The sequence below is a fragment of the Pseudochaenichthys georgianus genome, unplaced genomic scaffold, assembly GCF_902827115.2.
Source record: "Pseudochaenichthys georgianus unplaced genomic scaffold, fPseGeo1.2 scaffold_200_arrow_ctg1, whole genome shotgun sequence".
NCBI classification, from domain to species: Eukaryota; Metazoa; Chordata; class Actinopteri; order Perciformes; family Channichthyidae; genus Pseudochaenichthys; species Pseudochaenichthys georgianus.
In genome coordinates, this window is record NW_027262720.1 from 895,067 (window position 1) to 911,192 (window position 16,126).

A 16,126-nucleotide genomic window follows, 5' to 3' on the forward strand; every position below is an offset into this window, starting at 1 on the left:
ATAAAAACGGCATCAACGTCTGTTAGCAACGTCTAGCTTCTGACAGGCTTCTGAGGCCCGGTGTTGCAGTATAACTTGAGTCATGACAACTGGAGACATTCTATTATTTTCGTCATAGGAATGCGGCGCGTGTACATCGAGGACCCATTGTTGACTTACCATGTCGATCGCCTCGTTTGTCGTTTACGTTCATCTTTTGCTATATCTGCCTTCCTAAGATCACTTTGATGCACATGCAGTACTCGTATGTGAGGTTGTGGGTGAGAGGTGGATATCGTGACGCTTACAGGGAGGTATCGAACATTACAAAGTAGGTGACTGTGTGGATGCCTGTTCAAAATATTGCAGACTTGAATAAATCATTTAAATTATATATTTGTGTCCGACTTTCATTTGTACATCGTTCTTAATGTGATTTATAGTAGCTTTGATAGCTGTCCATACCTTCAGACAGCCTCAAAGTAAAACACAAGTTGTTTATTCACAGCCCGAACGCTCATCGAGATGACTGGATCACTCATGACAAGTTGTGATCAGCTACGATTAAATTGTGATATAAATGCTGTAGCTATTCTCCAGGGAGCACGTTTTTTTTATGAAATACCTGTATCCCTCTCATCACAACAAGACTCTACACTGTGCAGGAAAAACAATTACATAGGCTACATGAAAATAACCTTGATGCGGGAATGAAACACACAAACTATCTTCCGTGGCTATACTGATATGTCACAGTAACGGTCAACCACAGAAACATAAGTCCAGCGGGGCACACGTTGATTGCACAATTACAAATATGATTATGATCTGCTCAGTTAATTTAGCTGATTCAATTATATTTAGTTAACATATTCTTTATTATTCAATTCAAAGTATGTTCAAACAAATGTAAACCAAAAAATCATCCTCATTAATGAAGTTATAAATAAGAGTTACTTTACCATTAAAGCCCAATGTGACATATGTCACATTTCAGATATTTGACACTAGGGGGGGTTACTTGTCAGAAATGTGTTCGAGGTGGTCTATTTAGTCTAAATGACGTTCCCATTAATTTCCCCAAAAGTAGAAATGGGTCCGGGTTCTTATGGGTTAAACGTATAGGCTTAAAAGTCTATGGCTTAAAGGCATAATAGAACTACTGTATTATATGTATTCAACTTGTGCCCCGCTGGACTTACTTTTCTGTAGTTTACCGTTACTGTGACATATCAGTACAGCCACGGAAGATAGTTTACTGTGTGTTTCATTCCCATGCATCAAGGTTATTTTCATGTATGTAATTGTTTTTCCTGCACAGTGTAGAGTCTTGTTGTGATGAGAGGGATACAGGTATTTCATAAAAAAAACGTGCTCCCTGGAGAAAGGTACAGAATTGATATCACAATTTAATCGGAGCTGATCACAACTTGTCATGAGTGATCCAGTCATCTCGATGAGCGTTCGGGCTGTGAATAAACAACTTGTGTTTTACTTTTAGGCTGTCTGAAGGTATGGACAGCTATCAAAGCTACTATACATCACATTAAGAACGATGTACAAATGAAAGTCGGACACAAATATATAATTTTAATTATTTATTCAAGTTTATGCAATATTTTGAACAGGCATCCACACAGTCACCTACTTTGTAATGTTCGATACCTCCCTGTAAGCGTCACGATATCCACCTCTCACCCACAACCTCACATACGAGTACTGAATGTGCATCAAAGTGATCTTAGGAAGGCAGATATAGCAAAAGATGAACGTAAACGACAAACGAGGCGATCGACATGGTAAGTCAACAATGGGTCCTCAATGTACACGCCCCGCATTCCTATGACGAAAATAATAGAATGTCGCCAGTTGTCATGACTCAAGTTATACTGCAACACCGGGACCATGGATGTTTAATACGAACTGGATACAGCGTCGGAGGCATCGTTCTTTCCTTTGAGAGCTTCTCATTGGCGCATGAGGACAAAATGGCCGGACATTCTCGAGAGCAAAAAGTCACAGGCCGTTTCGCCGTGTCTCAATCGTCTCAATTCAGGGGCTGCACCCTTCGGAGTACGCAGCCTACGTGGCCCAGCCCACACATCACACCTTAGCCTATATACCGAGCGGCCTACGAAATGAGACGGTCTAACCTACGGAGCGCTTCGTATTTACGTCACGTGATACGCGCTGTTCGGTTGCACTGCTAGAAAATTAGCTTACAAGCTAACTCAGCTGAAAAGGATCCAGAAACGTTAGTTTTACTTTTACATGTTTTGGAGATCACCGTCGGCGATGAAATAAAGAGGACCATTGCCAGGTAAATAAGATCAAGCTGTTCCTTTAGCCCCCAGTAATGTTACATTAGTAAGTTAACAAGTACATTATAGCTGATGTAATGTAATCATATTATTTCATATTTAAAATAAGTCTTAATTTTTCTGGAGGCTACTAATACAACAATATTCTATATTATATTCTCCTTCTTCCCCTAAACCTGACCAGATGATGTCCCACTGACACCAGGTCAGCACCTCCAGGTCCAGCAGCACCGTGACCCCCCCCGCTCTGCTGAAATACACAATTAAACATTTTCTATGACCTATTTTTTGTATTAATAAAATTAAAGTTTAATGACCTAGAGATATCCTATTATTCCACTGCTTATGGAACCATTATTTACATGTTGTAAATAATGGTTAAAACCTCAGTAAATGAAATAAACAATGTGTTTTAACAATTACTATTTTAATTTAATATTCTATTTTCATCTTAACACAAAGTAGAGGTAAGAATATATCCATCCTCTCTCTGCAGCTTCATGTCTTCTATTATTATAACTTTTATCATTGAGACAGAGGAAATCAATCATGTTATTTAACATCACCAGCAGTAAAACAAATATCAGCAAAAGTGTGTTTATGGAGTTGTTTATTCATTCAAGGAGAGAGAGAGAGACAGAACACAGATTCAACGGTAAACATGATGTATCTTTCTATTTATTTAGCTAACCACTATTTAGACTATGTGTTTTTGATTGACTTGATTAAATGGTTTTACTACATCAATATAAGTCTTTTCAGGCTGCCATGTTTTGTCCTTTCTATGGCCAACATCTGGGGACAGTTCAAGTGTTCTGTGGCTCCTGTGGCAATACAGGTTGTGGCAGAAGTTGAACACAACAGTAAGTTCACTTTTTTTTATCGTACCCGTTTCAAATGCAAGAAATAAGGATTCAACACACTACTCTATTTAGAATACTAATGTCAGATGCATACACTAGTTATCAGCATGAAGGACACATGTTTTCATTGTCTGTTTATGGGAAATATGTAGAAGCCATCATTAAATCGTAGACCAATGCATGATTAAATACACAAAACATGTGTATTATACATTCATAATTGTGTATTAGTTCTATCTTTATAGAGAAAATTATACATTTAGAATCAGATTTTGAGACAGTGAGCGGCTGGGAAAGTCACACCGCCATGGGGCACAAACAGTTGCTGACGTGATGTTTCCTTCATTCTCAAGCATTCCATAAGGAGAGTCAGGAACTCACGCTTGGGACCACCAGTGTCCCCTCCATCCTCAGTGTGTCCCTCATCATCAGTGAGCTTAACTGACGTCTCATGAGAGGAGTCGAATGAGGCACCTTTGAAGCCGCGGATTGCTCCATCCCACACATTGGCTCTGTTAATATTGAACCTGCTGCAAGATGTATTTGTTATTTTTGCAGAGAGTTCTGCAACAATGTGTGCCGCAGTCAGGTATTCTGTGCTGGGAAAGACACTCTGATGTATTGTAATATTAAATGATGAAGCTAGTAATAACATTTACAGTATAGAATATAGTTGAATAATTATTTTCAAATACATAATATATGCATGACAGTTATATTTAGAAAAGGATGTCGATCCTCTTCCTGTTTTTTTTCAATACATTGGGTTCTAAACTGACAACAGCACTTTTGGCATACTCCTGCACAATCCCTGTAAACATTTTAAATGGATGCAAGAAACAATATCTGATCTTTGAAAAATATTTGTGGGTGTTTTGTGTATCGTCTTCACTAAGATGTTGTGGGTGTCATTTGGAAATGTATGAAAGTATAATTGTTCTGCTTCCTGGCAATGTTACCCACTGTGATTGGAGGCTATACAAACAAACAAATGTAAAAATAAAGATACACACCACACAACTGTGTCACGATGCAACTGTCAACATCGTTTACCTATAAGTTGTTCTGACCCGGGGCAGACTGGACCTCTTCCTGGAATGGGGTTGGTGCTCCATCCTATTTTTACCCAGGAAATAAGTGCACACAAAGGCATTTATTGATTTCATGTTCACAAACTCAAACCTACATGGTATAATTACATTTGTAATTAGTCTTACCCGATCAGACGCTGGTTGTGGGTGCCTGAGAGGTCTGATAAAGGTAAACAACAAATATATTCAAACTACTGTACTGTTAAAACATTCTGCTTCTTGTGGCACAAAATAATATGTTGACAATGTTTTATTTTACTCTCGTGGAGTGCTCACTTTTGGAACATTTGGAATGTCCCACACCTGCATGCACACAAATGACTGACTGAAATAAAAATAAATTCACTTTAATTAAAGGTTGTGTATTTTCAAATTCTAGCGATCTCGAGCCGGTTTCTCAGACTTACCTACCCCACCTTTAAGAATAGATGCCACGATAAATCCAAACTGTACATTATATTATTGACCGTCCTTTAACTCTCTCATTAGGATTTACATTGGGGCACAATAAACCAACTCCTCTCTGCACCTATAATATATCTATATGATGTCAAGAGCTACATTTAGGTGCACCGTGCTGTCTCTTGACTTGCAAACTCTTCTTTTACCTTCTTATATATCGACTTTTTCCACTTCGATCAACTTTGTTTCCTCCCAATTTTCAGCACTCTTGTTCGTTCTCTCTATGTCTGGTCATACATCAATCTGTTCCACGTAGCGCGCCCCCTAGAGGCCTGGAGCACTTCCGGAATGTTTTTTTTGTTATGTGTTTTGTATGTGCTTTGGACTTTGCATATCGTGCAGCGTTCTTTTGTTGCGTTTGTTTTCGGGGTATGTGTGTTGTATTTAGTGTCCATCATTTCTGCAAATGCAGCGTTTTTCTGTTGTATTTGTTTTCAGGGTTTGTTTGTTTTCCATTTCATTATTTGCAGGTGTTTCCTGCTAATGTATGCGTTTTGGGCCGTTGTTCCGCGTTTGCACCTGCCGCTGCCGGCCACCGTAGGTTGTTATGCACACACACACAGTTAAAAAGTTCTTACTGTCATCATGGCCAGAGTTGGGTGTAACGCGTTACTGTAATAATATTACTTTTGTCGGTAACGCGCTACTTTTATAATTCAGTAATCACACTACAGTTACTAACATTGCCTCGACACGCGTTACTTCGTTACTTACTCAAATCAGTCATAATCAAACCTCAACAAAGTAATATGTAATATGCAATATATTACTTTTTTTTAGTAACGACCCCATCTCTGATCATGGCAGCCATGTCTTTTAACTTCTTGCCCTGCTTCCCCGATTGTTTCAAGAACACCCTCAGCAGACTTGCGGAGTGTAGGTCAAGCTGTGACAGGAACCTTGACTGTAGAGGCATAGTTGTAATCCGCTTGAACTCTGCGTTAACCTGAAACAAAATGGAACAATTTTCTAACAACACGGCCCACTGACATAGACACATTTGTTTCATTAAACGTACACCTGCCAATCACATAACTGTATGCACTTTGCATGTTTGCTCAGCATTTGATTTCTGCTATGGAATATTGGGTGTGAATGCTGAAAGCATTTTGCTCTACCGAGAACTAATCGAGCTCGACGCGATCTTGCAAAAGATATATTTTCGACAAACTTTTTTTTTAGGCGGCTTTGATAGTGCTAACTTATCATATTCGCCACATTAGATACGAGATGTGGACCTGAAAATCGACAATAATATGTTTGTGAATGTGTGACGAATCTGGTGACACAACACAACATATGGAAACCAGTTAGTCTGAAAAACAGTATGGGACATAACACCAGCAGTATGTGCTGTGTGTTTCTGTTGTCAAGGAGGTTTAATTAGAACTTGTGCTACATAAAACTTGCAGTCATTTTAATTTGTGACGTTATCACGGTATTTTTCTTTTAACTCTAGGCCCAAATTCCTGTGCAGGAACAAGGAAAACAATGATTATTCCCATAATATCTATGTTTCACTCGATAATGAGAACATTCTGACAAAAATGCAAGACAAGCTGTCAAAATGAAATATCAAACATCAATCAATAATAAAATGGGGAAGGTCTAAGTAACAGTAGTGACACAACTGTTTTAAAAGCATTTCAAAAAGTGTGACACATCACACAATGGCCAATCACATAACCGAGTGGGACGGGGTTAAACCGTAAACCAAAATACAATTGTATTCTCAACACATACATTTGAGCCCACAGTAAAAGCGCCGACTCCAGACAAGCACAGAGTTCGCGTTTCAATCTGCATCAACAAAGAGCAACACAAAAAACAATTATACAATGCAAACATTTATTTCTATAAACAAAAATAGTAAATACTCTACAGGTCAACAGATTATGTTTTTTGAGGGATGATGCCAATCTTTTTTATAGCAGAGCAACAAATAGCCAATATACATTTCTGCATCTGAAAATATAAATGACACCATTGCTCTCTTCAATGTACATGTATATATAGGGCTGGGTACCTACCGAAATAACCTGGTACCAAGTAGTATCGACTTCTCAAGTCAAAGGATACCTATCCTTATCATAATAATCACTGCTACATGGGGCACTGGGAAAGTCCGATGATGTCAGTCTGCATAACAATTAGCCATGTGCTTCTGGTAACTAGAGCATATATAGCATATCTTTATCACGAATGACGAACACACATATACATGCCCTAAAGCTGATACACCGGACTGCTAACCATGCTAAGCCGTTAGCAAAAACAGCATTGACATTAAAAAGCATGGCCGTTTTTCCCTTGCCAACATGGTGAAACTGTTCTTGTAACTGTTTTACAGATTAAGTGTGCTCTGAAAGGCCGAGATTCTCAGCAGTGAATGCTCCGTTGATGACATGCCTTTCAGTTGGCTGGTCAATAGGGGAGATTCCAAAGGAAACAGTCCACTTACTTGCACTATATCCTGCCGCACTGTGCGTAGTGAGATTGTTTCAGGCTGTGTTGAGAGACCCAAACACTGGGCAGCAAAGGGGAGCAGGATGGATCTATCAGCACCATCATCAAGGACTGCATGAGTTAGGAGGGTCCTGTTCCCGTTGTGGAGAAGTACATTGACGATGTGCAACATGACTTTATGGGAGCGGTTAGGGTTGTCCATGTAGAGAAGCTCTGAGGAGGGAGATGTGTACATCACTGGAGCTGATTTGTTTAAATTAAAGTCATGGAGAATAGTCAAGTGAATGTCCTTGCATAAATTACATGGCCTCTTTAAGGTGCATTTGTCCATGTGACGAAGGTAACTTCGTCACTGTGGACTGACGGCTTCGGGGCCTTGTAATTCAGCACTTTAGTGACCAGTTTGCCCTTTGTTAGCGTGATTGCACAGTACCATTTGGCATGGCATATTTGCAGATTTTATATAATTTATACTAATTATTGAGATAGTATTTATTAAAGGATTAAACCGTATTAATTGAAATGTCGTCTGGCAGGTGCTGGTCGGGTCCTCGGCTCCGCCTGACAAGATAGGGGAGTTAGCGAGAGCGCCGAAAGTGCTTATGCTGGTGTAGAATGACAGCGGTTAAGAATAATCCGGGTGCAAATAATATGTGAGGCTGTAGAAATCATGGCGTTAAGTGGCATTAATTGTACAAGAGCTGACTGTGTTTAGTTGGGTTTGTATGTGTGTAATTCTGTTCAGTTATATGTTTGTGTTTGAAAAGTGTTCCCCCTCCCGTTTTGTCTGTTGCTCCTGATTATGTTCACCTTGTGCCCTGTGTTGTCTCCTCCCCCCCACCTGTGTCTTGTTGGCTTGAATACACATGTGGGGATTTAGGCTCTGTGTTTCCTGTTTGGTGGAGGCTGGTAGTGTGTGTGAGATCCTTGTGGCTGCAGGATGTGTTCAGGGAGAACAGCAGGATTGAGGCTGTGAACTATGTGCACATGATTTTAATACATGCCCACACCGGGTTATAATTTTGGACGTTCTGCCTCTGCCTCCTTGCTTGGTCGGGCCGCTCAATTGTCAGCTTCACAGTCAATTTTATGGATTCTTCCGCATGATTTAATGCATCTGCCTTTCTCTTTGATCCATTTTGAAATGTTTATTTTGGAGAGTCCTTTGCATTCTGTGCATGAACCAAGGAAATGGTCTCTAACGTTACAGTAAGGGCAGTAGGGCTTAGGCCTTTCAACGTTCATCCTTTCTTTGGTGTAGTATTTTGGTGTGCCATCCATTTCAGATGCTGTTGAGAGGTAGATAGAGGAGACTTGTCGGGAGGGCTGGCGTTCCTTTCCAGTCCATGGTTTCTCCTGTCTGTGGAGCTCAACAGCTCTCTCTGCGATGCGTTTAGCTCTGGATTTCAACTGTAGCCATTTTGATAGGTCAATGAAGGTATAGGTTTGGGTTGCTTGTGCAGTTAGAATGCCACGATTAATGCAGTGCTCAACAAATCCATCTCTGTACTGCACAGGGAGTTTACTGAGGAGTCTGTCCACATGGGAACCACATCTTAATCCGCACCTATCAGGACCCTCTAGGGCAGTGGTTCTCAAACTTTTTCTGTCAGGCCCACCCTTTGGAGAAAAAAAAAAGTCGGCCCCCCCGAACACAAATAGTCAGGCTCAGTGGTGGCGCCAGAGATTTGTTTTGGGGGTGCTGTGGGGTAGCTTGACGTTTCATAGAGGGTGCTCAAACATTTAGGGTTTCCCATTAATGTACCGGTCGCTACAGTATTTTCAGGAATTTTCTACTGCAACAATCCACACGCACACACACAGTGTGACTGTTACAATGAAGGCACGGAATATAGGTGTAAGCTGGGGTCAAGTGCTATTTTTATAGGTGGTGTGTGGACCTCACATAGGGGGGTCCGGGAGCAAGCTCCCCCGGGAAGATTTATTTTTAAATATTGAAGTTAAAAGCATCAATCTGGTGTACTTTGAGAGCAAAATGAAGAGATCTATTTTACAAATCACCCTTTTAAACGTTATTCTTGTTTTACTGTCATATAGTATTTCATACCTGTTTTTCATTTATTCTCTTATTTTTTTATAACTATAGGAGTGGGGTAAGTAGTGCCAATTTTTACTTAAAGTGCCTTTAAAGCAAGGGGATTACAGTAATGCCTCCAACTAAAATATGTACATATAGTTTAGGATGTTGTGCATCCCTGGGAACAATCACTTCGGATCTTAAATAAACTGTTTGAGAAATATAGCTTTAGAAAAAAAGTGGTTTTGTTTTTTCATTGATAATTGAAGTAAAACAGATCATCAGAAACTTTGCACTGATCTCGTCACCTTCAACATTCTCCACCAATCCAACATAGTTATAGGATTTGGATTTTTTACCTGCAAACTTCACATTGACAAAGTCACCAGCAAACAGATCCTTGTCATCATCATCATCATCATCATCATCATCATCATCATCATCATCATCATCATCATCATCATCACCACCACTCTGGACATCTGAACTCTCATAATGAGTGGCATCGCTAAGTGGAATCGGAAAGTCACTCTCTTCTGAGCTACTGGAGAGTACTTTCTTTTTGGGCTTGGTTGGTTTTGACCCTTTCAGAGCCCCCTTCTTATTTCCACTCCTTTTCTTCTTTTCAGCCTGTTCCTTTTCTCTGCTGTGTGTCTTCTCCAGGCCATCTTCTGCCTCATCATTGGTGGTGGAGCTTTCTTCTGAGCTACTGTACACAGCTGTTTTCTTCTTGTTTTGATTTGATTTGCAGCTTTCAGAGCCCTTTTCTTCTCTCTTTCATTCTTTTTCTTTTCAGCCTTTTTATCTTCTTTTTCTTTGTGAGCCTTCATCTTCTCAGGTGTGTCGGTCACGATTCTTGTTTTCACTTTCTTTCTTACAATTTTGTTTTTCTTTCTGTGGCTTTTTGCAAGGGAAAAATGACTTCTGGAGACACATAACCCAAGTGAGCAGAAGAACAAGATTTGTCACTTGATAAGTGCTCGGGATTTGTCAGAGTGGCAGGTGGCTCTCCTGGGTCTGGATCTGCTTCAAGGAAAGGACTCAAAGGACTCAAAAGCCAGTTCACGGCATTTCATGACACCTATGCCATGAAACATTGCTGCTAGTGTCTTAATATGGTCAGCCAGCTCTTTCTCCATGTTCTCATTGAATACTCGTTTGGCGACTGCTGTTCTTTCATAGCCTGGCTTTGTTACTTCTCCTATATTTTTCTTATCCATATATCTTTTTATGGTCATCCTGCAGATCTTCATCTCCTTTCCAACCTGACGTATGGTCTTCCCCTGTTGCACCTCTTTCACTGCTCTTTCCAACTCCTCAAGAGGAGTTGAAACCCTGTCTGTCTTCCTTTTGTATTTGCGTGGCATGATGGATTTTGGTCTAAAATTAAGAATGTCACATAGTTTTAAAGATCAAATGTAAAAATACAATGTACAATAACAATAAAACACAATAAAGTAATATATAGTAAATAATCATAAATTTGGCACAAATCACCCCATGCCCACCATTTTGAAAAAAATGCATCCCCCAGCTGTTTTGAGCTAGCATCATGCTAACTGTATAGACTCATGGTGTAGCTTACTAAAGCACTAAAACATGTGTGAACTGTTTTCAAAGTTGTCTAAATTGTTCAAACACAGCAATCAAAAAACCTTGATCATAGAAATGTTACTTTGGAGGGCAAAAAATTGTTTTTTGAACTTAAATGTGCTTACCTCTCAAGCCATGTGTCTCCCTTCTTTGCAGGATGATTGAAATGGATGCCTCTTCAAAAATATGTGGTCACATGACCAACTTCTTCTATGGTTTTCTAGATAACAGGAGTGGCACGACTTGCCCCTTGGCACAAATTACCCCACTCTCCCCTAATGATCATATAAATGTGTGCCTCGGAAATAATTGTTTACATTAATCGTGACCAAAACATTTGAGACCCACTGAGATAACTTAGACTAAAGTTAACTATCTAAACACTGAGAGAGTCCTTTAGCTCACTGAGCCTCTCAGTCTGGCAGGAGGACTCTCCTCCACTTTGTTGTTGAAAAAACTCCTTATATCCGTTAGCGTAGCTCGCTAGCACCAGAAGCTAACAACAACGATCTCCGGTACCGGTGCGCGCTCTCTCGCTCTCTCGCTCTCTCTCTCTCGCACACAAAATGGCTCGTTTCACACACACACACACACACAGAGCCAAGCTTTAATGAAACACAGAGACCCAGACGTAATAATACTGCATCATATTATTTTCGAATAAATAACTTTTCAATTCATGATTTTTTAAAAATCTTTTTAATCTTTTTTTTTATAACCATTTTTCCTCCTGGTCTCTCGCGCCCCCCCTGGCATGCCTCTGCGCCCCCCACTTTGAGAACCACTGCTCTAGGGACAGCAGTATTCCAACCAGAGCATGGATAGACAGGGAAAGATTATCAAAGTCTTCCAAGTCATTAATGCGAACAATGGGGGCATTTAGTATTTCACCTATTTCTCTCTGAACTATAGCAGCCTTGGCTGACCATACTTTTCTTTGAGTGCTAAGAGGGCAGTGGAATATGGTCTTGCGTCATGCATGCTGGATCTGGCTAATTTGCTAGCTCCTGGGTGCTGAACATGTTCCAAGAGTATTTTATATTTATACTGCTCTGTAAGATGGGGATGATTGTCAAGCATATTGTCTAGGGCCAATTTCATGAGGGCAAATTCCTTCTCTCGACCACTTTTGAATACAGGGATAGAGGGTCTTGGTATACCATAAACAGAGGCTATCAACAGATCTGTAACATTTGGGAATTGAACATGCAGGTAAACAGATTGTTGCTGGGAGGACATGGCTTGCGTTGGCTGTAGACTACCGGTAAAGGTAGGTTGTTCGCTACCAGGCATGGATGTCATATTGTTAGGGGCGTCAGCAGTGACCAGGGTCACAGGTCCATGGTGAATAGAAAGGGTGCGGGGCATTACTGTAGCAGATGCAGGGTGAAAGGACGAAGGTAAAGCTTGGGCAGCCACATGGGGAGTTGACGTTGCTGCAGTTTCAGCAGTAGCTGCTGAGGGAAGAGAGAGAGCCTGGGCAGTGTATAAGCTTTGCTGTATTGGTTGAGGCCTGGGAATGATTTGGGAGGCCTTAGGTAGTCCTTTGGAAAGGCTAAGTTGGGGAAGCAGGGGAGCTAAAGCTAAATGAGAGCAAGAGTCAGCATATGTCAAGTTTGGGGGGGCAGGAGTGAATATCCTGGATGGAGGCAGATCATAAAAAGAAGACGTTGCTCCATTTCCATGAAGAGATGAGGTTGTAGGCTCCTCCATCCTCTTCAGAAAGATTGTGTTTAATGAAACTAGTGACAAGTTGTGCTGACTCAAGCTCTTGTTCTTTAGTACGAATACGTCTGTTCATTTCAACCTGTCTGACCATTTTCTCTCTCTCTTTGTGTGCATCTACTTGACATTGCTGAGCAGCTCTGGCCCTTTCATCAATTAACTTGCATTTTTCATCCAGCTGCTTATCCTCCAATTGCTGTCTTTTAAGCTCCTCCAGCTCGTATTTTCCAGAATACTGGCTTGGATATCACTCAAATTAGGAGCTTGTCGGCTGCCTCTTGAATGTCGACTTGTATCAGAGCAGCCTGTAGGGACACTTGATGCCGACTCACTGAAGTGTGTCCTCTTACTCCTTAAACTATGAGATACTTGGGATGCTGCCTTGCACCATGGAAAACCATAGTAATCAGGGGGCCGTCCATCTCTTTTGGGTCCAGCCCCTAGGTCACGATGGCTAATTGGCTTTGTCGGGGCTTTGGCTAATACTTCCAGGGATACTAATTGGAGAATGAGATGAGGGGTAGGAAATAAGGGTTCAGGTGAGGGGCTAGGCTCTGTTTGATGAGCAGGTGTGGATGGCCTAGCCCGAGGTGATGTTTGAGATGGGCCCTCTTGTAAGTAGAGCTGGGTTAAGTCTGGGACACCTTCGGATCCATCCATGTTCTCAGTAGAAATGGCCTGACCTCCATTGTTGGGTTCATCCATTGTCCGTCATCCACACCTCTCCCTACTTATGCAAATGAGCTAAGTCCCGCCCCCCATTGCGAGACCCTTTGATGTGATTGGGTACAATCATGTTAATGAGCTAAGTCCCGCCTCCCATTGTTCGAGATCGTTTGATGTGTGTGTTATCAGGTAGGTGTGAAAAGCCCCCCTGTGTAGTGCCTTTGTTGTCTAATTATTTGATGTGTTGATTAGGGCAGACTCTTTGAAGTTATGTTGTCTGGCCCCTGTCCCCTCACACCCCTTTGTAGTCTAGTCCATTGATGTGTGTTATAACAGGTAGGTGTGAAAAGCCCCCCTGTGTAGTGCCTTTGTTGTCTAATTCTTTGATGTGTTGATTAAGGCAGACTCTTTGAAGTTATGTTGTCTGGCCCCTGTCCCTCAGAGCCCTTTGTTATCTAATCTAATTAGCCTTTGATGTTTGCCCTTTGATGTGAGGTGCTATAACAGGCAGGTGTGATTTCACACTGGTGAAAGCCTTTGATGTTCATCTAGGTGTCTCTTTGAAGTTATGTGTGAGACTGTCTACCCCCCCCCCCCCCCCCCTTCCAGCCTCCCCCCTTTTCTCCACCCCTTCCTGTGGCTATGACGCCAGCAGATAGTGGGGGTGGAAAGAAGTAGAAATACACTCAAACTAAATTAAAAAAGACAGACAATTCAGCTTACCAAGTCACCATTCAAAAAAGAAAAATGGCAAGAGACGCCTCGAATTGGGTTTAAACAGCCTGTGACAGCTTACCCGTCCGGAGCGCCAGTCAAGAAACAAATGCAGCAGCAGTGCGGGGTTCAGACGCCTACAGCCGAAAGATCTGTGAACAAACTCATCTCGCCGCCTCTTTTTTGGCCATGTGCACGTTCGCGTGTGTTGGAGGAGGGGCTCTGTAAGGAAGTCTGAAGGAAGTGGCAGATTCTCCCCCGGTTTGAATGCAAAAGACTCTGACTTTTCTCCAGAGGGCTCCGCCTACCTTAAGAACAATTCACACACACACACACACACACACACACACACACACACACACACACACACACACACACACACACACACACACACACACACACACACACACACACACACACACACACACACACACACACACACACACACACACACACACACACACACACACACACACACACACACACACACACACACACACACACACACACACACACACACACACACACACACACACACACACACACACACACACACACACGTTGGAGTTGGCTTTTTGATGTGAGGGTTGAGATAAGCTTTTGGAAGGTATGTTAATTAAGACACTCTCTGTGAGATGAGAAGCGAGGCGATGAAGTTTTGAGGCTATTTCAGTGAAAACAAGGCTGTTTTGAACATTTGACAGATTTATGTTTAAATTCTCTGAGAAAGTTACTGAAAATATACACTTTTGTGTATAAAAGCGGACCATTACCATGAAGTACTCTGTTTGAGGAGATTTCGTCAAGCATATACATCATGGTAGTGGTCAGCTTTTAAAAAAAGAAAAGTACTCTGTTTTATTAGATTCCGTTAAGAATCTGACTCTTAACCCACCATCCCCCGAGAGCCAAAACATACTCAACCCCTGCAGCAGCTCGGGTGTGAACTCCCATACAGAATGTCAGTCACTGTGTAAAACTTTTTTAGTGACACTCTGCAGATTCGTGTGTAATTCACTCACAAAGGAACTGTAAGATACACTTTAATGGATGCAAACCTATAGTTAAATAAAAGTAATTATACATTAGTTCACAATCCATACAACTAAAAGAGAACATCCTTAGTTATCACTAATAAAACCTAAACAAGATCTTTTTAAAATTAATATGAATACCCTCTTTGCAAGCAGATACGTCCTTGTAGTTAACAGTTCCACAAAAACTTTAAAAGAAACATCCTTAGCACTCACATATCATTTAAAACAAAACCTGAATCAGATCTAAATAGGACAATAACGTTTTTAGGTGTCTTGGTGAGTGAAAATTAATGGCTGTTTTTATTTAATTTGAGCTTATTTCTTTTTTTAAAAACTAACTTCATCGCCTCGCTTCTCATCTCACAGAGTGTCTTAATTAACATACCTTCCAAAAGCTTATCTCAACCCTCGCATCAAAAAGCCAACTCCAACGTGTGTGTGTGTGTGTGTGTGTGTGTGTGTGTTAATTGTTCTTAAGGTAGGCGGAGCCCACTGGAGAAAAGTCAGAGTCTTTTGCATTCAACCCGGGGGAGAATCTGCCAGTTCCTTCAGACTTCCTTACAGAGCCCCTCCTCCAACACACACGAACGCGCACATGACCAAAAAAGAGGCGGCAAGATGAGTTTGTGCACAGATCTTTCGGCTGTAGGCGTCTGAACCCCGCACTGCTGCTGCATTCGTTTCTTGACTGCCGCTCCGGACGGGTAAGCTGTCACAGGCTGTTTAAACCCAATTCGAGGCGTCTCTTGCCATTTTGCTTTTTTGAATGGTGACTTGGTAAGCTGAATTGTTTTAATTTAGTTTGAGTGTATTTCTACTTCTTTCCACCCCCACTATCTGCTGGCGTCATAGCCACAGGAAGGGGTGGAGAAAAGGGGGGAGGCTGGAAGGGGGGGGGCGGGTAGACAGTCTCACGCATAACTTCAAAGAGACACCTAGATTAACATCAAAGGCTTTCACCAGTGTAAAATCACACCTGCCTGTTATAGCACCTCACATCAAAGGGCAAACATCAAAGGCTAATTAGATTAGATAACAAAGGGCTCTGAGGGACAGGGGCCAGACAACATAACGTCAAAGAGTCTGCACAAGAGTTAACACATCAAAGAATTAGACAACAAAGGCACTACACGGGGGGGCTTTTCACACCTACCTGATAACACACACATCA

At 41.4% G+C, this 16,126-nt stretch overlaps 1 protein-coding gene, 1 long non-coding RNA gene and 1 pseudogene across 3 annotated transcripts in view; 1 reads left to right on the forward strand and 2 right to left on the reverse strand.

Annotated features, from left to right (window-relative positions):
* LOC139432876 (zinc finger protein 208-like) overlaps window positions 1–253 on the reverse strand; it is a 111,765-nt pseudogene extending 111,512 nt beyond the window's left edge.
* Window positions 1–16,126, reverse strand: part of LOC117441807 (zinc finger protein 420-like) — a 350,733-nt gene that overhangs the window by 182,070 nt on the left and 152,537 nt on the right. The gene's annotated exons all lie outside the window — the stretch shown is intronic.
* Window positions 1,617–4,572, forward strand: LOC117441816 (uncharacterized). Of its 2 annotated transcripts, XR_004551452.2 has the most exons (4): window positions 1,617–2,299; window positions 2,485–2,955; window positions 3,063–3,163; window positions 3,517–4,572. It is a non-coding gene; the product is annotated as an uncharacterized lncRNA (long non-coding RNA). The 2 variants fall into 2 exon arrangements; XR_004551451.2 differs by having other exon boundaries at window positions 2,485–3,163.